The sequence below is a fragment of the Emys orbicularis genome, chromosome 15, assembly GCF_028017835.1.
Source record: "Emys orbicularis isolate rEmyOrb1 chromosome 15, rEmyOrb1.hap1, whole genome shotgun sequence".
NCBI lineage: Eukaryota > Metazoa > Chordata > Testudines > Emydidae > Emys > Emys orbicularis.
In genome coordinates this window covers 9,028,385-9,055,050 of record NC_088697.1, presented here as the reverse complement: position 1 = coordinate 9,055,050, position 26,666 = coordinate 9,028,385, and the positions used below count along the sequence as shown (strand labels likewise).

The following is a 26,666-nucleotide window of genomic DNA, read 5'->3' as shown; positions in this document are numbered from 1 at the left end:
AGAGGCAAACCACCACTCCGGTGCTGTGCCCACAATCTCAAGATTCTACAAAGAGTTGGACATGATACTTGGTGGTGACCCCACCTCCACTGCGAAGGCCACTGTGGATACTTCGGTGGCTTGCGTGCCAGTCGAGAGTGGACCGAGCCAGGAGGAGGAAATCTTGGATGAGGAGGTGGCAGGGGACCAAGAGTCGGAGGATGACTCGCAGGTCAGAGATGTATGGAGCCAGGAGTTCTTCTGTACCCTGGAGGAGGCTAGCCACTCACAGCTGGCTAGTGGCTTTGATTTTGGGAATCACTGAAGTGAGTTGTTGGGGGCAGGAGGGTTGCAGAAAGCAGGAGTTATGGAGTGCCAAGCTGACACGCTCCAGGCACTACTAGCACTGCAAACCAAGCAGCACTGCGCGTGCCCTTCCCTGCAGCCACTGTCGCAAACCTCTTTCCCATGTGTCCCCAGACACTGCCAACACACTCTTATCAACTTCTTGGCTCCAGTCTGTACCCTCTGCATTCCACTCCTGCCCGATCACAGTCCAGCCCTGTGGACGGCCAGTACCTAGTGCACTCAACACCCATCCCTCTGCAGTTCATTCCTGCTGAAGTACAGTACCCACTGCACTGTAATCCAAAGGATAAGGTTGCATATGATACCTGGACATACACAAATCTTTAACTGTCCCGGGACCTCACCTCCTCAGGGGACCCTCCCTTCCCTCATCCCTTAGAGTGCTGATGTGTGGGTGGGTGGGTGTGTGTTTGTTTGTTTCTCTCTCCTCCAGTGGTTGCTTTTTAATAAAAGAATAGTTTTGGTTTGAAAGCAATCTTCATTCCATTAAATGAAAGCAAACAGAGCCCTGCAAAGCAACAGGCAAGTTTCTTAAACCTTCATAGTGCATCATCTGCACCAATCACAATCACCTCCTAGCATTACAAGCACTGCACTGCCGTGCATAGCAACAAATATTAGTGGCTTTCAGCTTCAAGTTGCTGCCTCAAGGCATCCCTGATCCTTATGGCACCACGCTGTGCCCCTCTAATAGTGCTGGTCTCTGGCTGTTCAAATTCAGCCTCCAGGTGCTGAGCTTCAATGGTCCAGCCCTGAGTGAAGCTTTCACCCTTCCCTTCACAAATATTATGGAGCATACAACATGTGGCTATAAGGATAGGAATATTGTCATCGGCCATGTCCAGCCTTCCATATAGGCAGCACAAGCGGGTCTTTAAACGGCCAAAAGCACATTCCACAGTCATTCTGCACTTGCTCAGCCTGTTGTTGAACCGCTCCTTGCTGCTGTCAAGGTGCCCTATGTATGGCTTCTTAAGCCACGGCATTAAGGGGTAGGCAGGGTCTCCCAGGATTACAATGGGTATTTCGACTTCCCCTACGGTGATCTTCTGGTCTGGGAAGAAAGTTCCTGCTTGCAGCTCCCTGAACAGGCTAGTGTTCTGAAAGATGCATGTGTCATGCACCTTACCGGACCAGCCTGCGTTAATGTCCGTGAAATGCCCACAGTGATCCACAAGTGCCTGGAGAACCATAGAAAAATACCCCTTGTGATTAATGTACTCGGTGGCTAGGTGGTCTGGTGCCAGAATTGGAATATGTGTGCCATCTTTCACGCACAGCAGTTAGGGAAGCCCATTTGTGCAAAGCCATCCGCAATGTCATGCACGTTGCCCAGAATCAGGGTCTTTCAGAATAGAATGCAATTAATGGCCTTGCACTCTTTTGTCAACATGCGTCCAATGGTCGACTTTCCCACTCCTAAGCGAGACTGACTGCCAGGATCCCAGGACTGATCCCCTCTGGGGAATGAAGCACAACATCGACAGGCTATGCAGCCTTCACTAGTCTCCCTGTACCTGAAAAGCCTGTGTAATCCTTCTGCCCATCTGAGTTGGCAGCAACAAGGGCTGGGTTCAGTATCTAGGGGTTCCGTTTCAATAACACAATGCAAAACCATCTCGAGCCCCCACCCAGTGACCTGGGACAATTATATACCACCCCCCTCTAAGAGGCAATACTTCCCCTCTCGCAAGCACAGCATCTGAGTGTAGCAAAATCCTTTTAATAAAGGAGGGAAACAATGTGGCATTATGTTGGGGAAACACCACAAACAGGGTTCATAACACAAACCATGAGCAAAAGACACCCCCCCCCCAAGTAAGTTTGGCAGTATCCTTTTCTCCTCAGGGTCTTAAGACCAGCAACCCAAAAATCACTCAAAGTCCCAAAAGTCCAACAACCCAAAAGTCTCTGTCCCTAGTCAGTGCAGCCCCTGAGTTCAAAAGTTTATCTGTAGAGTTTTACCTCCCAGCCTGGTGGGGGGGGGGCACACAGCAGTGTTAAGAGGCACCTTACGTGGTCCAAGACCAACTGCCCTGCCTCTCCATGGGGTTCTGCTGCAGCCTTCACCCCAAGCCCCTCCAGGAACTGCTCCACTCTAATCATTCCACAAACTGCTCTGTCAGCAATATATCTTCACATTCCACCACAGCACTCAGTGATTTCAGCTTGTAGTAAGGGAAACTCATTGCTAGTACATCATTAGCCCAAAGTGAATTCAGCTGAGCAACCTGTAACTAGACTCTTAATGCCATCCACAGTAGAGAAAGAAGATGCAATTGGTATTTCAAGCCCTCAAAAAGGGACCATACCCTCAAATACAAATATCTGTCTCCAGCCTCTCTTTTTTCACTGGGTTTTAGAACCCATGTCCCTTGTCTAGCGAGTGCTACTTAGTTGATGGCAAGTCCCTCTGTCATAAAACAGTTCCACTAGCCTTGATTCACATAATCAGGGTAACAACACTTTATTCTTCCTCTCCCAATAACAGAGAAACTGGGGATCCCACAGCAGCCAAAGTGACCATTTGGCCTGCTGTGGGCCCATCCTAGGCAGGGTGGGTGTGCCTATGCAAACAAGATCAGCCCCTGAAGTTCTTTTCCACAACTTGCCACAATTCACCACCAGATGTCAGGGTAGAGCTCATCTGGACTCTGCTTACATCTGCTAGCCCAATGTGCTGGACCATCTATGCCAGTACCTAGTTCCTAAACTGCAGCTACAGTTCCCACTCCAGGTGAATCCAAAGACCGAGAGGTGCAGAGATCCAACCCCTTATAATCTTAGAAATGTTCTGTTCCTTTTTCTATTTTTTGTTTGTTTCTTTTTATGAACTTGGAGACCTCCCAGCCTTCCTATTAGATTGGGGTGTAACTGTGTGGCTCAGTGTGTGTGTGTGTGTGTGTGAGAACACCTCTGAAATCTACAAAGGGACGATGCTAGGAAGAATAGTTCCCCAAATCTTAATAGCCTTAAAGCTCTGCCCTATGAAATGACTGAATGTATGCTCCTCACCTCTCCTGCACCCCCAGCCCCTGTCCCAGCCCAGAATCTGCACCTAGTGCCCAAACTCCCTCCCAGAGCCTGTGCACCCAGCACAGAGCCTGCGCCCAAACTCCAGCACAGAGCTTGCACCCTCACCCCTTCCAACACACCCCCTCCTGCCCCCAAACACCCTCCCAGAGCCTGCACCCAAAATCACTCCCAAAGCCTGCACCCCTCATCCCCTCCTGTGCCCCTGCCCCAGCCCAGAGCCTGCACCCAAACTCCCTTACTTCACACACCCTCCCATCCCCAAACTCTCTCCCAGACCCTGCACCCCCAGCCCAGAGCCTGCACCCCCTCCCTCCGCACCCTCTCCCATCCCCAAACTCCTTCCCAGAGACTCCACCCCCAGCCCAGAGCCAGCAGCCCTCAACCCCTCCTGCACCTCCACCCTCTGCTTCAGCCTGGAGCCTGAACCACCTCCCTCGGCACCCCCTCCCATCCCCAAACTCCCTCCCAGAGCCCGCACCTTTACTCTTATATTTAAAAAACCCTAAACATTATTTAATCTATCATAAACATTACTATCACCTGAATTTTCCCTCTGCTAACCAGAATGAACTGAATTTTGCAGATTTCTGGAAAGTGCAGAGACATTGAATTTTGGGAATTTAATCTCTGCGTTGTGGGTGGATGTTTTACACTCATCTCAGTGCAAAAAGTGAAATACTAAGGCAATGTCTACATTATAGAATTATGTCAACCTAATGCAGTCATTAAATCTCTTGTGTGTGCGCGCACACCTGGCTCCTTGTGTTGGCAGTGCACATCCTCAGCCATCTGTAGCTGCTGGAAGATCCATCTACATGGGGGTTGTTCTGAACTCTGTGAGGGGAGGATTCAGGTGGGAGAAGGGTCAGACTAGGGAAGTTTGCCTTTGATTTACAGGGACTTTGTGAGTGGGAGGCTCTATATCTCATGCTGGGGATGACAGTGCGGTCTGAGCCCAGGTGGTAGCAGCAGGGGGAGGGATATGGGGGGAGGTTGCCACTTGGTAAAAATGAAATTGGAAAACCTCTCCTTGTTCTCTCATTTATCCCCAAAACTCTCCTCCATGAAAATCTCCACCCCTGCCATGGCTAAGGCTGCGATTCTCTCATGGAAGTAGCAGAAGTCACAAATTCCATGACTTTCCTCAACCTCCGTGACTTTCATAGATGCAGTGGCTGGTGAGGCTGATCCCAGGGCCAACCTGCAGCCAGCCACACTGGCCCCTGTTTGGGTGGCCCCTGGCAGCTTGCCCCAGCTGATTAGGCTGGCTCTGGGAAGCGCCTGAGCAGCGGCCAGTGTGGGTGGTCCTGGGGAGCAGCCGAGCAGCGATCATGGGGGCAGCTGGATAACTGGCCCTGGGTACCACCCGAGCAACAGTGGTACAGGTGGCGGCCAGAGCGGCAGCCCCTGGGGCCATTGGAAGAGTGATCCCCAGAGCCTCAGAGCAGTGGCCATAGAGGTCAGTCAGCCCCCACCACTGGAGAAGTGGCCCCCAGACCACTGGGGCCCACGAGCAGAGATTTAGTAATGGGTATTTATAGTAAAAGTCAGGGACAGGTCACGGGCCATGAATTTTTGTTTATTGTCCGTGGCCTGAACATGACTTTTTCTAAAAATACCCACGATTAAATTTTAGCCTAAGAAATTCCCTGGCAGATTTTTAGCTTATCTAATTTTTCCTTGGCGTCGTACAAACATTTTCCCCATCAAAGTGATCAAGGTCTTTTAAAATGAGAAAAACAAATGAAACTGAATCAAAACCAAAGAAACCCCCACGAATCTCCCCACCACACACAGTTTGGGTCTGAATTTTTCTACTGAAATGTTGAGGTGCTAAAACTCAGCCCTCTATTAGCCAGAAAACAAACCTAGACCTCCCATGCTGTATCTAAGACTTCTGCTACTGAACCACCAATCCTCTAGTTCCTCTTGTGAGACATTTCCAGCAATCTGATATGGCTGCTATTCCAGGGGAGAAATTATAGACTCCAGGAGACATTTTTCTTAGCCTGGTTCTGTGTATCACTGGTTTCTCTAGCAAAGGCCAGTCTATGGCCCTATGGTCCAGACATCCTCCTTCAATTCAAGCTAGAACCTAAGAATCCTTTCCCTTTCTCCAGTTGTGGGATGGGGGACTTTTAAAAGTGCTCTCTCTGCTATTGCACATGGCTAAACTCAGAGAATAAACCCCAAATTTCCCCTGAGCTTTGCTTTTTGAATTTTGTCTTTCAGATGACTTCAAGCCCGGGCATTGTGATTATTTACCAGTTTCTCTAGCACTGTTTCCACCACTGTTTCTGTAACGTATTTTGCTTTTTTATGGGACATGGTTGTTATTCCTTTGCCTAACACCAACCTGGAAGGCCAGGGTGTCTGCTTTGTCTGCCCCCCCCCCCCCCCCGACCAATCTGACATGGTTGAACCTGCCAGGAGCAAACAAAAAAGCCCCACTGGTCACACACACAAAGCAGATAGACATACACAAGACACAGAAGAAACTGAATTATTTGAGCTATCAACATTTCCACTTTCCCACAACATGTTAGTTCTGAAGGTTGTTTTAATTTGCTTATTTTCTTGGAACCAGAAATGGGGAAAGAGAACACTGGAGTCAGTGGAATTACAGCAGTAAGGGATAAGTCTCATTATTTATCACTAACCAAAGGCTTTGTAAACAGAGCATTAATGTTACTGAATGGTATGTCTAACCCTGCAATTAATTAGATGCAGAAACAATCAGCTCTATGGATGGTAAATTTACAGAGGCTCTGCTGCTGATCATGAAATAGAAGCACATTACCTCTAAACAGCTGCTATTTCAATGCCTCTGGAAGTTACAGAAAACAATGATCTGTGTTAAAGGAAAGTTGCCATTTCTTAGAGCCCCAATTTCTATTGTGTGTATACAGGAAGGTTTGAATGTGTAACAGGTGGTTTGGAAAAGCGTAGCTATTTTATGTTTGTAACAGGCTCCTGCCCACCTCCAGCAGAGGTTTCAATCACATACTATGGCAACTTACCAAATGTCACACAAACTAGTCCATTCCTCCCCGTATTCAGTCTCTGACCAGAATGTTAGAATGAGGCAGAGTACTGGGAAAGTATCACAATAGGAATACATTAAAAAGTGGGATTAATCAAAGCTGGGATGCAGACAGAGCCTGTTCTATAGCTGGTGAAGTGACAGGGACACACTCCCACTAGTGCTGGATCTGAAATAACAGCAGAAGCAGATCAAAGAGAATGAGCTGATGTGGGAGCTATGGGCAGCTGCCCTGTCAGTGCATCACTCACCTGGCAGGTGTTACACAAAACACAGCACTTCCCCTCTGGAAGAGAAACACTCCCCCCCCACTGCCAGGACTTCATTATACTATCTGTGGGGCTGTTTGTCCTGCAGGACTTTGATCTCTCTGGGTGGTCCATGGTGATCATAAAAGAGCCATTAGGGGAGCAGGAGTCATCCCAATGGAAATCTCTTCACTTCTTTCTCAGTGCCACATTCAAGCTCTGGCTTTGGAGTTGGCATTAGCCTTACTCTCTCCTGTCTTGATTTTAGGTAGAATCCTGATCACCTTCTGGGGCTTGGCAGCTTAGAACTTTTGAGGGATTTTCTCTGCCTTTTTGGTTCCCGCTGCAGTCACCACATTCTAGACATGGGCATGGTGACCTTCCTGGGGATCTTGACAGCTTTAGCCAGCTCCTTGGCTATTTTCCTGCTCACAGCCACTGTCTTCTCATTCCTTGTCCTGGGGACCCAGCTGCTGGTTGAATGTGAAGGAGCCAAGTTGCCTTTGCTCATCGGACTCCTGAACTGCTACTGGATGTGGTTCTTGTTCTTCTGCACAACATAGCCCATGGAGAAGAGGTTTCTGCAAATGTACATTCATATTATACCTTTGTTTAATTGATGAAAATATAAACTAGACACTTAGAGGATTGGAACTGATTTCAGCTGATGGACAAGTTTCCTAGTTTTTTATGCATTTGGACAGCGAAATGTTGAGTGTTTACATTCATTTCAAGCATCCCCATATAGTGGAGCTCCTGAACATAATGGAGAATGGAAATGAAAATGTTTTCCTTTTTTTTTTAAAAAAAGAAGAAGCTTATAAGAGGGCACTTGGGTTTGAACCAAGGATGACTTGATATGTAGTCAAACACTCTACCACTGAGCTATACACCCATGACAACAGTAGCATGGAATTGTGATCTCCACGACTTTGAAGGACAGACCCTGTTTCATTGAGCTTCTTTTCCATTCCCAGACCAAAGGTGGTTTTAAAAATGGGGTTTGCTTAAACTTCTTAAATGTGGTAAACACCACAGCTTGCACACCCACCGATATAGCTTCTCCCACTGACATAGCTGCCACCTCTTGGGGAAGTGGCTTAACTACACCGACAGGAAAACTCTCTCCCATCAGCATAGAGCAGTGGTTCTCAAACTGGGTCAGGACCCCAAAGTGGGCCATAACCCTGTTTTAATGGGGTCGCTAGGGCTGGCATTAGACTTGTTGGGGCCTGGGGCTGAAGCCAAAAGTTTGAGCCCCACCACCCAGGGCTGAATCCCTCAAGCTTTGGTTTTGCCCTCCTGCCACTGGGTCGGGGCTCGGGTTTGCCCCCCCCCCTGCCCAGTGTGGAGGGGCTTAGTGTTTGGTCCCTTTTTCCAGGGCCATGTAGTAAGTTTTTTTGGCAGAAGGGGGTGGTAGTGAAATGAAGTTTGAGAAACCCTGGCCTCTGAATAAGTCCAGGGTGTTCAGGCACTGAAAGTACAGCCATTAAGACACCACAGACCAGCCTTACCTACCTGGCAGGAATCAAACCTCCACAGGAGGACACCCATGGTTTTCTAGCCCATTTCCCTAAGCACTCAGTCATAACCACTTAACACAGGGGCTTTTCTACATTATGGTTCTGTTCTCACTGAAGGGTCATTTCCAATTGTTTGCTTAGACCAGCTTACCCAACACACTCACTGCTGAACAGAAAAAAATCCTGCCCATTTCCCTTCTGGCTGGAGCATGATGAGAGTGTGTTTTTGGTTAATGATGTTGCTGTAGATTGTTGTCCATTCCCTGCCTTGATAATTCAGACAGTCCCTTTCCCATCGTATCCCCAGCACATCAGTGATTCCAATAGCAGGGGCAGGTTTCCTCTGGGGCACTGAGATTTTTCAGGGAGTTGGTGGCTCCTTTCTTTCCTCACCCTGGAGTAAACTCAGATTTTTATTCCATCCTTGATGCTTCATGGAATAATAACAGCAGCATGAAGAAAGAGGAGAGTGAATATCTCACTGCCGGGGGGAAGGTGGCCATGTCCCCTCTGTCTGACCATTGCCATTGTAGGAGAGAAGGTTCCAATGGAATGGAATGCCCTGGCTCAGACTAGAGACACAGAAAGGTTTTGCTGTTCATTGATCTGTGCAAAGGAAATTGTGTCTCTGTGTGAAACTAAGGCGGGAAATGAAATGCGCTCACTGTGACACAATGCCCTAAGGAATGAGGGTGAAGGAATCAGGCTGAGGAATGACTGAAGTGGACTCACCTGGGATTGAAATGACATTTGTTTCTGTCAAGTAGTGAGAAATGTGATATTAATTCAGATGCGGGGTTGAGGCTTCTTTAGCTCCTTGTAAAACTTGAACTTGATTTCCCAGAAGGGAGAAAGGGAAAGTCTGGGGCTGCCTTTAGTCCCTGGCTGGGGTCTCCTGGCAGTGGAATACATCCCTTGTTTGGTGCTGCCAAGGGGATCGTGGAGAGCTGAGACGTCCCTCGCCTTAGATCAAAGGGGGATGTTGGATGGAATTTATCACACAACCCTCCCTGCTCCCCAGAGCCCCATGGGGAGAATCTAGAGAAGGGAGAGTCATTCCTCACCTGCGTTCCCAGATGAGCTGCTAGGACTCCTTCCTGCCAGCTACTCACCCCCTGGATTCATCCTCAGCTCCTGGGATCTTTCTGCTCCAAAGGCTCCAGAGTCCTGGGGTGAGGAGGGAGTCACTGCACAGTCTGAAATAAAAGGGAGGTTTCTGGAATTGAAGGAAGGAGCAGAAAATGTAGAGGAAAGAAACAGAGAAAATGCCTCCTCTCTCCCCTCCCTCTCCCAGCAAGAAATGTTATCAAGGACAGATGTTAGGGGAAATGGTGCCCTGGGCAAAACTTGTACTTTGGCACTTCCCCATTGCCCGTGGACCCTGTGGGATCCCCACTCCCTCTTTACTGCTAGCTCCTGCACTCCTAACCCTTGCACCTCCTTCACCCCTAACTCCTGCCCCCTCCTGTGCCCTAACCCCTACACTGGGTCCCCTTTGCCCTTAACTCCTACACTCCCCTCCTGTGCCACCAGTCATTGCCCCTCTCCTGCACCCCTTTCACCCCCTTCACCTCTAACCCCTGTGCCCCCTCCTGCACCCACGTGGGGACATGGAGCATGGTGTATGTGTATGGAGCAGGTGGCATTGCTGCCCGCTCCTCCCTGGAACGCTGCTCCTCTGGGCACCCCTAGGGGATGCAGGGGTGGGGCGAGAAACGAAGTCACCGGAGCTCCCTGCATCCAGGTTACTTTCCTCAGCCGGTCTGCATGAGGGGAGGGCAGAGAGCAGTAGCTTCTGATGCTCGCCTCAGAGCACAGCCCAGGTGGGGAAAGTGACCAGGACGCATGGAGCACATAGTGTTGCTCCTCGCTCCCCCCCAACCCTCTATGGCGCCATAGAGGAACATTGGGGCAGGGGAGAGCAGTGAGCACCTTTGCACTGCCACACGGTGCCCTTTGACCACCTGGAGCCCTGGGTGGCTGCCAGGGTGCCCCACCCCTAATGCCGGCCAGGCTCCCCAGCATGACCAGCAGAGAACACAGAGAGACTGGCCACACACTGAGCAGTGGTAACCTGGGCGGCACATAAACCTCCCCAAACATTGCATTGCCAAGGGGGCAGTGGCAGGTTGCCATATGGGCAAATGGGGCCCATGACTAGGGGCCCTGGCCAAATTAGGCCCCCCTGGAAAAGTCTCCCCTATGTCAGCCCCAGGGCTGGAGGAGCTCTCACTCCCTGCTATGGCCTGGTCTCAGGGCCACAGCGAGGCAGGGGTAAAGGAGTGATAGGGTGGGGCTAGTGGGGGAAGGGGTGGAACAGAGGTGACGTAGTGGATGGGGCCGTGGGTGGAAGGTGTGGAAGGGGGCAGAGCCACAGACAGAAGTGGGGTGGAATGGTTCCGGTGCTGGGGCCCCCGCACTTGTTCTCTCTTTCCTTGGCCTTTGGCATCACTAGCTCCTGCTTAGTGAGTAGGGTTCAGTGGTCCCCAAAATGTGGGGCATGACTCCTAGGGGGACACAGAGGAACATTCATAGGGGGCACCTCAGGGCCCAAGCCAGCTCCCATGGAGGGCAGGGAGGGAGCACGACTCAGCCTCACTCTGTCCCAGCTTTTCCCCAATCCCACCCTCAACCTGGGCCCCTGGCTCCCAGCCCAGCCTCGATCCCCTTATCCCTGTCCACACCCCTCTCCCCAGCAAGCAACGGCCCCAATCCCAGCCCCGGTTCTTGACCGTGGCTTCCGAGGGGCCACAGTCATGGACAAGAGGGCACAGTGTGAAATGTTTGGGGACCACTGTTTTAGGGTGATGTTTTCAATCACTTCTATGCAGTCCAATAAAAGGTATTCCCCACCTACCCTTCAATCAGGGCAGACTAGGTATGTTCTGCTGCCCTTTACTCATAAAGGAAGTATAACAACATTTCATTCCACTCAATCCTAAAGTGATCTGTAAACCAACACCAGCCAAATTTGGTCATCATGCCGCATACCTAGGCACAGTAGGTGTGTCTATGCAAACACCGGCCTTGGCTACACTTGCAGCTGCACAGCGCTGTGAGTTAAACCTGTCTTCGTACATTTGCAGCATTTGCAGCGGCATTGGGAGTGGTGCATTATAGGCAGCTATCCCACAGAGCACCTCTTCCCATTCTGGCGCCGTGTGTTGTGGGTAGGGGGGGCAGGGCATTCTGGGTCCTGTCCCAATGCTCCGTGATGCATCCCAGCAATCCCTGTGTTTCTGTCAACATTTGGCGCCATCTTTCAACGGTTTCTGAACAGAACGATCTGTGTTCCGTTTCGGTCTGGGGGAAATGGAGCCCGAACTGCTGAGGAGTATGCTGACGAGTCTCGCCAGCACATCACGTTTGGCAGTCGAGCTACTCCTTAAGATCCAAAGTGACAGTGAGGAGTCCAACGATGATATCGAGTTGCGTAACGCGTACGACACGAGATTGCTTGTGGCGTTCATGGATATGCTCAGCACCGTGGAACGCCGCTTTTGGGCTCGGGAAACAAGCACTGACTGGTGGGATCACATCGTCATGCAAGTCTGGGATGATGAGCAGTGGCTGCAGAACTTTTGGATGAGAAAAGCCACGAGATTGAGAGCTGCCCTGCCGGTGAAGAAGCGGGTGGCTATTACAATCTGGAAGCTGGCAACTCCAGACAGCTACCGATCGGTCGCGAACCAGTTTGGAGTGGGAAAGTCGACCGTTGGAATCGTGTTGATGCAAGTTTGCAGGGCCATTAATCGCATCCTGCTCAGAAGATCCGCGACTCTGGGTAACGTGCAGGACATAGTGGATGGCTTTGCACAAATGGGTTTCCCTAACTGTGGAGGGGCGATAGATGGGACCCATATTCCTATTCTGGCACCACCCCACCTAGCATCCGAGTACGTTAATCGGAAGGGGTATTTCTCTATGATTCTCCAGGTGCTTGTGGATCACCGTGGGCATTTCATTGACATTAAAACAGGCTGACCCGGAAAGGTGCATGATGCACGCATCTTTTGGAACACTGGCCTGCTCAGGAAGCTGCAGGCTGGGACTTTTTTCCCCACAGCGGAAGATCACAGTAGGGGAACTTGAAATGCCCATTGTGATCCTTGGAGACCCTGCTTACCCATTAATGCCGTGGCTCATGAAACCCTACACAGGGAGCCTTGACAGCAGCAAGGAACGGTTCAACTACAGGCTGAGACGGTGCCGAATGACTGTGGAGTGTGCTTTTGGCCGTTTAAAGGGCCGCTGGTGATCTCTGTATGGGAAGCTGGACTTGGCTGAACACAGCATCCCCGGGGTTATATCCGTGTGCTGTACCTTTCATAATATTTGTGAAGAGAAGGGTGAAAGATTCAGTCAGGCATGGACCTCTGAGGTTCAACACCTGGAGGCTGACTTTGCACAGCCAGAGAGCAGGGCTATTAGAGGGGCCCAGCACGGGGCTGCAAGGATTAGGGATGCCTTGAGGGAGCAATTTGAGGCTGAAAACCAGCAGTAATGTCTGGTGCCCTGCATGGGAGTGAAGTGCAGTGGTTACAATGTTAGTAGGAATCTGTGTTTGCTAATCTGATTTTCAGTGCCTGTTTCTTTCCTGGGCTAAGGTGTCTTTTACTTTATGCAATAATAAAGAATGTTTTCAAAGCCAAAAAATCCATTTATTGAAAATAAAATTCATTTATTGAAAAGAAACACAACTGTTTGGGAATCAGAAAGGGCAAGGGGGTGTGGTGGGGAATGGTACAATCACAGATTTGCGTATGTCCTCTCTGGAGTGCTGTGCAATGAGGACTGCACTTCAGGATGGCTATACTGCATGGTGATGGGGGTTGAGTGCAGAGGGTAAGGGTCGTAGTTTTCAGGGCTGGGTGATGAAGATACAGGTGTTGGAGGCAGCTGGTGGCAGTAAGAACCCGGCTGTTGGGGAAAGTGGGTTGGTGATGACATGGGGGCACAAGGGAAAGAGTTTTGGACAACGGCTGCAGGGGGAGGGCGGGCACGGTAGTGCTCCGCCTGCATGGCGACGAGCACCTGGATAGAGTCTGCTTGGAGTTCCAGGATGCTTATCAGCCGGTCCATGCTTTGCTGCCGGTGCTCCGTGCTTCGCCGCCGGTGTGCTGCGTTTTCCTGGCGGATCCTGCTTTCGCTCTCCCTCCATTCCTGCGCTTTTAGATTCTCTTTAAGAGATTGCTGCATCACTTCTTGCAGCATGTCTTCTTTGCTTTTTCGCGGTCTCTTCCTGAGTTTTCGCAGTCTCTCAGCCGGTGATAACACGGACGGCTGAGGTCTCAAGGTTGCATCTGTAAAGGCAAAATGCAACACTTAACAGAGGCAGCATTGTTTATACCGGACAGAGTAATGATTCCCCCGCACTTAAGGAGGGCACACACAGTCTACACAATAGCATAATTTTCCCGTCCCAAACAGAGCACACATAACCCACGGGAGCCCCAAAATGGTGAGTAAGGGGGACTGATTGTTTCATGGCTCTACTGTCCTCTGGGTTTCTGTGCCTTGGGGAGAGCCAACAGCTGCAGGGGGCACCTACACTGAACACTGTCCCAACATTTTCCACAGGAGTTCGTCCTGGAAGATATCTCACTGCTGAGGGTGACCTGGGAAGCAAGGGAGGGTCTTCTACTGCAATGCGGCTTCCGCCCTGGCCTATATGCTGCTTGCCTGTGTGCAGCAATGGTCCTCCCGCCCCTCATGGCACAGTGGTGCGGACACGTTAGCCTGACTGGGACAAGGACCACGGTGGCTCTCCCAAGTAACCTGAGCAAGCGCATTGCTCATGTTCTGGATGAGACTTTCAAAGAGATTACCGAGGCTGATTACCATGATGTGATAGACCACATCAATGCACTATTCTGCATCTAGGCATGCATGCAGCCCTAACCCTCCTCTCCCAAAGAGCCCGCACCGAAAAATTCCTTCCCCCCCAAAAAAGCTGCTTACCAGGAACCTGCTCTTCTGTTTGTCCTCCACCAAGTATCGGCCGCTGCGACTGGCTACCTTCCTCCTGGCTTGAGAAGAGCTCCTGGCTGCATGCCTCCAGGGATTCTGGGGTGTCTCCCCCTGCCCCAGCGCCCTCACTCCCGCTTTCCTCCTCCTCCTCCTCCCCCTGTTCTGAAGTGTCCATGGTGGTGCTCGGAGTGGAGGTGGGGTCACCCCAAGTATCGCGTCCAGCTCTTTGTAGAATCAGCAGGTCGCAGGGGGAGCACCGGAGCGGCCGTTTGCCTCGCGGGCTTTGCGGTAGGCATTCCGCAGCTCCTTCACTTTAATCCTGCACTGCAGTGCGTCCCGGTCATGGCCCCTTTCCATCATGGCCCTTGATATCTGCCCGAAGGTATCGTAATTCCTACGGCTGGAGCGCAGCTGGGATTGGACAGCTTCCTCCCCCCAAACACTGATGAGGTCCAGCAACTCGCTATTGCTCCATGCTGGGGCTCGCTTGGTGCGTGGAGGCATGGTCACCTGGAAAGATTCGCTGATAGCACTACACACCTGGCTGAGGAAACAGGAAGGGGATTTTTAAAATTCCCAGGGAATATAAAGGGCGGGTCTGATGGTTGGTCACCTGAGGCCAGGGCAGTAGAGTTTGAATTGATGACCAGAGTGGCTAGAACAGGCATTGTGGGATACTGCTGAATACTTCTGGAGGCCAATCAGAGCTCATTCGGCGGCAACACTGGTGCCGCAGCGCAGCAGCGCCAGCTCAATACTCTTTATTCCTCTCAGGGAGGTGGAGTACAAGCAGCGCTGTAACCGCGGAGATACAGCGCTGTACGTGCCTTGCCAGTGTGGATGGGGAGTGAGTTACAGCGCTGGGGGCAGCTTTATTGCGCTATAACTTTCAAGTGTAGCCAAGGCCACAGTCTGTTCCTGAAGTCTTTCCACCAGCTCCTCGCTACATGTGAGGGGGGAACTCATTCAGACCTTGCTTACACTTAGTATTTAAAAATTCCTTATTGTCCCTATCGCTGTTAGCCTTAGATTTCAACTCCTGTCCCTTTCTCATTAGCTCAGATGAGGTGGCCAAGTAGTTAAGGTGATGGATTGCTAATCCATTGTGTTCTACATGCATGGGTTTGAATCCCATCCTCATTGGATGCATTTAGTTTTCACCCCCTCCTTTATAGACAACCATTTCCCCCTTTGGTACAATGACAGATCAAACAATGTTGCTCCCTGCAAACAAAAACCTTCTCAGGAACTCAGATCCCCCCTCCCCCGCTGTAAATAAAATGTCTAAATCCCAGATTTCTGGGGGGAAAAAATTCTCTAGTCCTGTATTTCTTAGCTTTTATCTCAAAAGGTAACATCCTCATAATCTCCCCCCAAACATCCTGGGACCTCCCAAATAATTAAAATATCCCCATCCTGAGCAAGACCACAACAGTGAACCACAGCTAGTGTCTAGGCCAAGCTGTTCTGAAGGAGGCAACTCAAACGTTTTGTCTCTGCTTCCCTTAGCAAGGGCTGACTGAGAAAACAAAATTCCCCAAACTGAAACTTTTCTGCTGAAAAACCAATACTAGTCTGTTTGGGGACTTTGATTTGAATGTACTATTATTCAAATGCATTATTCTCGGTTCCTTGGAGCTAAGATTAAAGTGTAGTGTCTGTTCTTATCAGTTTAATTTCTTCTGATGGACATCTGCAAACACCCGTCCTGAAGATGGAATCTCCTGCAGCCATTTTTGAAAAAATTGATGCTGCTTTGAAGATATACTCCACTCCTGCTATTTCAGAAGAAAACACTTTTTCACCTTCAGCTATACTGTCGTCGGCTGCTGCTGTTCCTGTGTTCTCTACTTCCCAGAAAGCTCAGCGGAAACCTATCCCAAAGACCACCCTTGGTGCTTCACGGAAGACCCTGACCACCTGCAAGGATGAAAACATTAGGAGATGGCTGAAGAAAACCCCAGTGAATACCTCTGCAGGGAGACCTAGCACCCAAAGGACAGCTGTTTGGGACCTCACATCCAGGAGCAAGAATATCTCAACAGCTCTTCAGGAGGAGGACCCCCGGAGAACCCTGCCTGCTTCCCAGGACCAGGATGCTGAGCACTGTCCTGCTGCTCCAGAGAAGGCTGCCACCAGAAGAGACCCCCAACGAGCCAGGACCAGGATGCTGATCACCGCCCCGCCGGGAAGGATGCCACCGGAGGAGCCCCCCTGACGATCCAGGACCAGGATGCTGATCGCTGCCCTGCTGGGAAGGATGCCACTGGAGGAGCCCCCCCAATGACCCAGGACCAGGATGCTGATCGCTGCCCCTCTGCTCCAGAGATGCATGCTCCGGAAGGAACCACCTCCTCAACACCAGACCCCGAAAATACTTACCACCTGGCTGTCCGGAGGAGGGTCACTCAACGGGGAATGCACTTCAGAGCCCAAGATCTTGATGCTGCACGCTGTCCTCCCGGGCAAAGAGACATCGTGGCCAATGAGTCCAGCACCCCCCCAAGAGCGACTTCACCTCCCTAAGCTTCTCTACCAGACCCAGAGGAATCACCTGGCGAGTCTGCAGGCACAACAGAGATCCATCTGGCACAACACGGATACGAGACGCTGCAGCGCTCCCACACAGGTAACCTCATGCTGCCCTGCCGTAGGAGCAACTAGCATCACCCCCAGGCTGCACAGCGAGATCCAGCCAATGGAGGAGCCTACCATAGCCCCCAGATCCCACGGCCAGACCCCACCCCCAGGAGACCCAACACCTCCTCCAAGGTTAGCCAAAGAGCCTCCGACCGCCAAAAACCCCATGCCCCACCGAGGGCCCTCCAGCCGGATGCCGCCTTCAGAAGAACCAGAACCATCCCCAGCACCTCCAAACACGACCGCGTCCCCACAAAGCCCAGCACCGGTGCTTCCAGAACCCCACTCCCTCCCGGAAGATCCAGCGCTGCCTCGGAGACACCGAGAGCTGCCCTCCCCACCGCACCAGGACCCCCGCCTCAAGACCCACCTGAACACCGCTCTCCGGTCCGAGGGACAACAAGGCCGCAGACCATCCCCACAGCACCTGAACCCGCAGAGACAATGCAGCAGGAGTAGCGACGGCCACGAGCGAGGGTCGCCACGCCCTGGCAATCCGCCTGGATGGAGGAGCTGGCAAAGGCTGAGGACTTCGAGAACTTCGACACCCTGATGGACAGACTGACTGCAGAACTGTCTGCAGAAATTACAGCAAGAAGGAGGGAACCCCAGGAAGCTGCACGGGCCACGCACAGTTTCCCTGCGCCAAGCCGTAACACCACCACCAGAGAAGGCAGGAGAGGGGACATCGGCCGCCGCTACGATCTGGCGGCTGCATCCCGTATTCAGAAACTATACACGATGAACCGGATGAAAGCCATGAGGGAGATCCTTGATGGTACCTCCTCCTACTGTGCCATCCATCCTGAGAGGCTCTACTCCTACTTCAAGGATGTGTTTGAGCACGAGGCCCAGACCAACTTGTGACGCCCAGAGTGCCTTCTCCCGCTACCCCGGATCGACCTCACGGAGGACCTGGAGTGAGATTTTTCCCCACAGGAGGTGCAGGCGAGGCTGACGAGGACCAAAAACACCGCCCCTGGAAAAGATGGCATCTGCTACTCCCTGCTGAAGAAGCAAGACCCCGGCTGCTTGGTGCTCGCTGCCATCTTCAACAAATGCAAGCAGTTCCATCGCGTTCCCTGCTCCTGGGAAAAGTCCATGACCATGCTCATCCACAAAAAAGGCGAACGAGATGACCCCGGCAACTGGAGGCCCATCTCCCTCTGCTCCACCATCTACAAGCTGTATGGCAGCTGCCTCGCGGCAAGGATCACAGACTGGTCAGTGTGCGGGGGCGCCATCAGCTAAGTGCAGAAGGGTTTCATGTCCTGCGAGGGATGCTACGAGCACAACTTCCTCCTTCAGATGGCCATCCAGGAGGTCCAAGAGGCAGTGCGCAGTAGCATGGCTTGACCTGACCAACGCCTTTGGGTCCATACCCCACCATCATATCTTTGCCACCCTGGGAGAGTTCGGGATCCCAGAAACCTTCATCCAGATCCTCCGGGATGTCTACAAGGATTGCACCACCACCATTCGTGCCACGGACGGAGAGACGAACGCCATCCGCCGCGGCATGAAACAAGGATGCCCCCTTAGCCCCATCATCTTCAACCTGGCCATGGAACCGCTCATCCGAGCCATCTCCAGCGGCCCGACCGGCTTCGACCTGCACGGCAAGAAAATCAGCATTCTGGCCTACGCGGACGATCTGGTCCTGACCGCGGACGACCCAGAGAGCCTCCAAGGTATGCTAGATGCCACCAGCCGAGCTACTGACTGGATGGGGCTACGCTTCAGTGCGAAGAAGTGCGCAACTCTGCACATTGACGGCAGCAAAAGGGACTTGGTGCAGGCAACGGGGTTCCAGATCCAGGGTGAGCCCATCATCCCCCTGGCAGAGGGGCAGGCATACCAGCATCTGGGCATGCCAACAATTTTCCGTGTCCGGCAGACACCCGAGGACACCATCCAGGAGATCTTGCAGGATGCCACCAAGATTGATGCCTCCCTGCTGGGACTGTGGCAGAAGATAAATGCCCTGAACATCTTCCTGATCCCACGCATTTCGTTCACACTAAGGGGATCTGCTGTGGCGAAGGTGCCCCTCAACAAGGCAGACAAGATCATCCGGAAGCTGGTGAAGAAGTGGCTGTTCCTTCCCCAGAGAGCCAGCAACAAGCTGGTCTACATCGCCCACAGGCACGGCAGTGCCAACGTCCCCTGCATGGGTGACCTGTGCGATGTCACGGTGATCACCCACACCTTCCACTTGCTGACATGTCCCGACGCCACGGTAAGGAACATCGCGGCGAACGCCCTGCATGATGCAACAGAGAAGCGGATCAGCAGAGCCCCCTCCAACCAAGACATCACCACCTTCCTGAGTGGCTCCCTGGATGGGGAATTCGGACGGGACAGGCACGACATCGCTTCACTGTGGTCCCGCACTCGCAACGCCACGCGTCGCCTAGGGAAGCGCATCGGCTGCCGCTGGGAGTGGTGCGAGGAGCGCCAGGAGCTGGGTGTCCGGTTGCCGCACATCAGGTCCAACGACAACACCATCGTCACCCCAAGCACCAGGGGCTTGCTGAAGAGGACTCTGAAGGCCGCCATCCACTCACTGTACGTGGAAACCCTGAAGCGTAAACCAGACCAGGGTAAAGCCTTTAAGTTGACCAGCAAGTGGGATGCCAGCAACCACTTCCTCGCCGGAAGTGGCTTCACCCATTTCGCCGACTGGCGGTTCATCCACCGTGCCCGGCTCAACTGCGTCCCGCTCAACGGAGCTGTCCGCCACGGAAACCAAGACAAGCGTTGCAGGAATTGCGGCTACTCCAATGAGACCCTCCCCATGTCCTGTGCAGCTGCAAAACCCACTCCAGAACCTGGCAGCTGCACCACAACACCATCCAGAACCGCCTGGTGAAAGCCGTCGCACCACGCCTGGGGGAGATCTCCGTGAACTGCACCATCCCCGGCACTGACAGCCAGCTACGACCTGACGTGGTCATTACCGACAAGGCCCAGAAAAAGATCATCCTCATCGACGTCACGGTCTCCTTTGAGAACAGGACCCCGGCATTTCGCAAAGCCCGAGCTCATAAGCTGGGAAAGTACAACCCCTGGCTGACACCCTGAGAGCGAAGGGCTACGAGGTGCAGATGGACGCCCTGATTGTCTCCATGCTATCTTCGAGAATTCTGCATTGTGCATGGTTCCTGGGATAGTCCATGGGAGGGCGGCTACGTTGTGAGCTCAGTGGTTTGAACATTGGCCTGCTAAACCCAAGGTTGCGAGTTCAATCCTTGAGGGGGCCATTTAGGGAACTGGGGTAAAAATCTGTCTAGGGATTGGTCCTGCTTTGAGCAGGGGGGTGGACTAGATGAGGTCCCTTCCAACCCTGATATTCTATTATTCTAATGGACCAGCAGTGAGTCTGGCTCCTCCATTGTGGCACGTGAAAGGCTGGTTGTGGGCATTTCCCAACCTCATAACATATTTCAGTAATGAGCACACTTCATCACTTCCCAACCAATGCTAACACACACCATCCAACAAGATATTAATGTTCAACAGATCAAGACTTCTAAAATGATATCTCACAAGGCAGGCTTTGTACAAACCATATCATCATTATATGACAGTGGTGAATATGGGGCTTCCAGGGTGCTGCTTTGAGCACAGCGTGCCATACCTGGGCTTACATTGCAAGGGAGACGTACCCTGAGGCCTGGTCTATGCTATGAGTTTAGGTCGACTTTAGCAGCGTTAAATCGAATTAAGCCTGGACACGTTCACACGACGAAGCCCTTTCTTTCGACTTAAAGGGCCCTTTAAAACGGTTTCTTTACTCCACCTCCGACGAGGGGATTAGCGATAAAATCGGCCTTAGCGGGTCGGAAATGGGGTAGTGTGGATGGAATTCGACGTTATTGGCCTCCGGGAGCTATCCCACAGTGCTTCATTGTGACCGCTCTGGACAGCACTCTCAACTCAGATGCACTGACCAGGTAGACAGGAAAAGCCCCGCGAACTTTTGAATTTCATTTCCTGTTTGCTCAGCGTGGAGAGCACAGGTGACCACGCAGAGCTCATCAGCACAGGTAACCATGATGGAGTCCCAGGATCGCAAAAGAGCTCCAGCATGGACAGAACGGAAGGTTCGGGATCTGCTCGCCATATGGGGAGACGAATCAGTGCTAGCTGAACTCCGTAGCAGTAAACGAAATGGCAAAATATTAGAAAAGGTCTCCAAGGCCATGAAGGACAGAGGCCATAACAGGGACGCACAGCAGTGCCGCGTGAAAATTAAGGAGCTAAGGCAAGCCTACCACAAAGCCAGAGAGGCAAACGGAAGGTCCGGGGCAGAGCCACAAACATGCCGCTTCTACGCGGAGCTGCATGCCATTCTAGGGGGTGCAGCCACCACTACCCCAACCGTGTGCTATGACTCCCTCACTGTAGAAACACACAGGGAAGCGGGTTCGGGGTATGAGGAAGATGAGGATGGAGATAATGTAGATAGCTCACAGCAGCAAGGAAGTGGAGAAACCGGTTTCCCCAACAGCCAGGATCTGTTTATCACCCTGGACCTGGAACCAGTAACCCCCGAACTCACCGAAGGCGTGCTCCCAGACCCTGAGGGCGCACAGGGGACCTCTGGTGAGTGTACCTTTGTAAATATTACACATGGTTTAAAAGCAAGCGTGTTTAATGATTAATGATTAATTTGCCCTGGCAATCGCGGCCAGTACAGCTACTGGAAAAGTCTGTTAACGTGTATGGGGATGGAGCGGAAATCCTCCAGGGACATCTCCAGAAAACTCTCCTTCATGTACTCCGAAAGCCTTTGCAAAAGGTTTCTGGGGAGGGCTGCCTTATCCCATCCGCCATGGTAGGACACTTTACCACGCCAGGCCAGTAGCACATAGTCTGGAATCATTGCATAACAAAGCATGGCAGCGTATGGTCCCGGTGTTTGCTGGCATGCAGACAACATCCATTCCTTATCGCTCTTTGTTATCCTCAGGAGAGTGATATCATTCACGGTCACCTGGTTGAAATGGGGCACTTTTATTAAGGGGGGACATTCAGAGGTGCCCGTTCCTGCTCTGCTGAACAGAAATATTCCCCGCTGTTAGCCACACAGTGGAGGGGAGGGGTGAAGTGATCATCCCAGAGAATTGGGTGTGGCGGGGGAGGGGAGTTAGTTGGGTATGTGCTGCATGTTAGCCCGGAAACCGCAGCCCCTCCTTCTACATTGCAAACCCATTTTAAATGGCCAACCCAACGGGTGCTTGGTATGGGAAATGAGAGCGCTACTGTTTGAAACCATTCCCACATGTTAAGAAGGTTAAAAAAGCCAAAAGACTGTGGCTTACCATGGCTGCCTGCAAGCCGAAATCTGTGGCCTGGCACTGCGTGAGTGATCTCTCACACCAAACCGGCAGGCCCTCAATATAAGAGGGAAAATGCGACCTTGTAACGAAAGCACATGTGCTGTGTAATGTGAACAGCAAAATTTAACGTGAAAGAGTGTACCCATTGTTCTCTAAAATGTGTCTTTTTTAACCACCTCTCCCTTCTCCTCCACCAGCTGCAAATGTTTCTCCTTCACAGAGTCTAGTGAAGATTAGAAAGAGAAAACGGAGGACGCGGGATGATATGTTAATGGAACTCCAGATGTCCTCCCACGCTGACAGAGCACAGCAGAATGCGTGGAGGCAGTCAATGTCAGACTACAGAAAAGCACAATATGAACGAGAGGAGAGGTGGCGGGCTGAATCACGGGATGAACAGAGCAAGTTGTGGGCTGAAGATGATAGGTGGCGTCAGCTTGCTGACAGAGGGCAAGAGTCGATGCTCCGGCTGCTGGAGCATCAAACTGATATGCTCCAGCGTATGGTTGAGCTGCAGGAAAGGCAGCAGGAGCAGAGACCGCCGCTACAGCCCCTGTGTAACCAACAGCCCTCCTCCCCAAGTTCCATAGCCTCCACACCCAGACGGCCAAGAACACGGTGGGGGGGCCTCCAGCCACCCAGTCACTCCACCCCAGATGATTGCCCTAGCATCAGAAGGCTGGCCTTCAATAAGAGTTAAAGTTTTAAACTGCAATGTGTCCTTTTCCTTCCCTCCTCCCCCACCCATCCCGGGCTACCTTGGCAATTATCCCCCTAGTTGTGTGATGAATTAATAAAGAATGCATGAATGTGAAGTAACAATGACTTTATTGCCTCTGCAAGCGGTGCTCGAAGGGGGGAGGGGAGGGTGGGGTGGTTGGCTTACAGGGAAGTAGAGTGAACCGGGTGGGGGGGGCGGAGGGTTCATCAAGGAGTAACAAACAGAAGTTTCACACCGTAGCCTGGCCAGTCACAAAACTCGTTTTCAAAGCTTCTCTGATGCGCACCACGCACTGCCGTGCTCCTCTAACCGCCCTGGTGTCTGGCTGTGCGTAATCAGTGGCCCGGCGATTTGCCTCAACCTCCCACCCCGCCATAAATGTCTCCCCCTTACTCTCACAGATATTGTGGAGCGCACAGCAAGCAGCAATAACAATGGGGATATTCTTTTCGCTGAGGTCTGAGCGAGTCAGTAAGCTGCACCAGCGCGCTTTTAAACGTCCAAATGCACATTCCACCAGCATTCGGCACTTGCTCAGCCTGTAGTTGAACAGGTCCTGACTCCTGTCCAGGCTGCCTGTGTACGGCTTCATGAGCCATGGCATTAAGGGGTAGGCTGGGTCCCCAAGGATAACGATAGGCATTTCAACATCCCCAACGGTTACTTTCTGGTCCGGGAAGAAAGTCCCTTCCTCCAGCTTTCGAAACAGACCAGAGTTCCTGAAGACGCGAGCATCATGTACCTTTCCCGGCCATCCCACGTTGATGTTAGTGAAACGTCCCTTGTGATCCACCAGGGCTTGCAGCAGCATTGAAAAGTACCCCTTGCGGTTTATGTACTCGGTGGCTTGGTGCTCCGGTGACAAGATAGGGATATGGGTTCCGTCTATTGCCCCACCACAGTTTGGGAATCCCATTGCAGCAAAGCCATCCACTATGGCCTGCACATTTCCCAGAGTCACTACCCTTGATATCACCAGGTCTTTCATTGCCCTGGCAACTTGGATCACAGCAGCCCCCACAGTAGATTTGCCCACTCCAAATTGATTCCCGACTGACCGGTAGCTGTCTGGCGTTGCAAGCTTCCACAGGGCTATCGCCACTCGCTTCTCAACGGTGAGGGCTGCTCTCATCCTGGTATTCTGGCGCTTCAGGGCAGGGGAAAGCAAGTCACAAAGTTCCATGAAAGTGCCCTTACGCATGCGAAAGTTTCGCAGCCACTGGGAATCGTCCCACACCTGCAGCACGATGCGGTCCCACCAGTCTGTGCTTGTTTCCCAGGCCCAGAATCGGCGTTCCACGGCATGAACCTGCCCCAGTAACACCATGATTTCCACATTGCTGGGGCCTGTGCCTTGTGAGAGGTCTATGTCAATGTCAATTTCCTCATCACTCTCGTCGCCGCGCTGCAATCGCCTCCTCGGCTGGTCCTGGTTTTGCTTTGGCATGTCCTGGCTCTGCATATACTCCAGGACAATGCGCATGGTGTTCATAGTGCTCATAATTGCCACGGTGATCTGAGCGGGCTCCATGATCCCAGTGCTAGCTATGGCGCCTGGTCTGAAAAAAGGCATGAAACTAGTATCTGACGGACCAGGGGAAGGAGGGAGGGAGGGAGGGTCAAGTGACGACATGGCGTACAGGTACAGGGAATTAAAATCAACAAAGGTGGCTGTGCATCAGAGAGAAACACAAACAACTGTCAAACAGAATGCCCCCCCCCCAAAGATTGAACTCAAAACCCTGGGTTTAGCAGGCCGTTGATTTCATGGAGGGAGGGGGAAGCTAATGAATACAGAACAAATCTATTTTTTACATCTTAAGCTGGCAGCCAACCATGCAGCATGACTGATAGCCACTGCAGTATGATGACGATGGATACCAGTCGTAATATACCATCTTCTACCAAAAGGCAAGGGGCTGCTACTGTGTAGCAATGCAGCCCCACGTCTGCCAGCCCCCAGATCGCCCTCAGCCTCTTCTGGGTGCTTAGCAGAAAATACTGGGCGCTTGGCAGAAAATAGCATACTACGAGCGATAGCCGCCATCATCATCAAGGCAGTTCAATAGGACTGAGCATGTCTGCCCAAGTGCCCATGATTGACAGCCACTGCAGTATGATGATGATAGATACCAACCATAATATACCATCTTCTACCAAAAGGCAAGGGGCTGGTGCAATGCAGCCCTACGGCTGCCAGCCCCACAGCTACCAGTCATGCTGTACCATCTACTGCCAAAAGGCAGTTTGCTGCTGTGTAGCAATGCAGTCCCACATCTGCCGGCACCCAGATGACATATGGTGACGGTGAGCTGAGCTGAGCGGGCTCCATGCTTGCCGTGGTCTGCACAGGTAACCCAGGTAAAAAGGCGTGAATCTATTGTCTGCCTTTGCTCTGATGGAGGGGGAGGGGTCTGATGACATGTACCCAGAACCCCCCGCGACACTGTTTTGCATCATTCGGGCATTGGGATCTCAACCCAGAATTCCAATGGGCGGCGGAGACTGCGGGAACTGTGGGATAGCTACCCATAGTGCAATGCTCCGGAACTCGACGCTAGCCTCGGTACTGTGGACGCGGTCTGCCGACTAGAGCACTTAGAGCATTTTATGTGGGGACACACACAATCGGCTGTATACAACCGATTTCTATAAAACCGGCTTCTATAAATTTGACCTAATTTCGCAGTGTAGACATACCCTTAGAGTCCATTTCTACTGTGATAAAGATTCCAGCATGGCTGGCCTGGGTCATCTGACTTGGGCTCATGGAACTAAAGCTGTGGTGCAGATATTTGTGTTCACACTGAAGCCTGCGTTCAGAAACCCTCACCCCTCGTGGGGTCTCAGAGGTTGGGCTCAAACCTGTATGTTTGCACTGTAATTTTATAGTCTTGCAGCCCAAGCCCCAAAACCCTGAGTCAGCTGACTCGGGCTTTGAGACAGGTGCCCTGGGTGTTTTAATCACAGTGTAGACATAACAATAGGCTACATCTCCAGTGCAATGAAACACCCACGGCTGGCCTGTGTCATATTAATCAGGATCATGCAGCTTAGTCTGTAGTAAAGTTGCAGTGTACGTGTCTCGGCTCAGGCTCTGTACCCTGCTCTAGGAGCCCAGAAGGTTGGGAGGGAGTTTAGCAAGTGGAAATGGTAAAACAGCAGTAAAGTATTACCCTGGACTCGATGGCAGTTCTCCATTGGTCTGTCTGCTTTGGGGCAGTGACAAAACATGTCCTGCTGCATTCATTATTTCAAAGGGTGGTTTAGGATTTTCAGTCTGACACACTGTGAACAAATTAGGACTCAACCCTCGGCATAAACTAATGAGCCACCCACAGATTTGGGGAGCCACAATGAGGCATTTGGTGTAAGAGCTCAGACCCGCCCCGTCCCAGAGGAGAGGGTCGTCTGCAAGGGGACTGAAACATTGACCTATCAGCTCTTAACACCCAAACTTTCAGTAATTCTATTATCAGTGCCTGTGAGTGTAATTTAAACCATAAGAAAAACCACACTGGGCTAGACCAATAGTCCATCTAGCTCTGAATCTTGTCTTCTGAGAGTAGCCAATACCAGGTGCCCCAAAAGCCACCCCACAAGGGACCACTGGGAGTTGAACCCAGGAACTCCTGTTTACAAAAGAGGTGCTTTAACCAGCTAAGCCATGGTGCCTGCTGTTATTTAAAGTATTGTGTCTGCCCACACCTGACGCTCTGCCCACCCCCACTGAGGCCTGACAAGCATTGCTTGTGTTTGGATTCTGTAAAGCAGAGGAGCAGGTGAAGTTTT

General features: G+C 51.8%; 1 non-coding gene and 1 pseudogene across 1 annotated transcript; both read left to right on the top strand.

Moving 5' to 3' along the window:
- Positions 1-26,666, top strand: part of LOC135889359 (zinc finger protein 850-like) — a 452,984-nt pseudogene that overhangs the window by 92,091 nt on the left and 334,227 nt on the right.
- TRNAS-GCU (transfer RNA serine (anticodon GCU)) lies at positions 15,230-15,311 on the top strand. Its single transcript has one exon. It is a non-coding gene; the product is annotated as a tRNA-Ser (tRNA).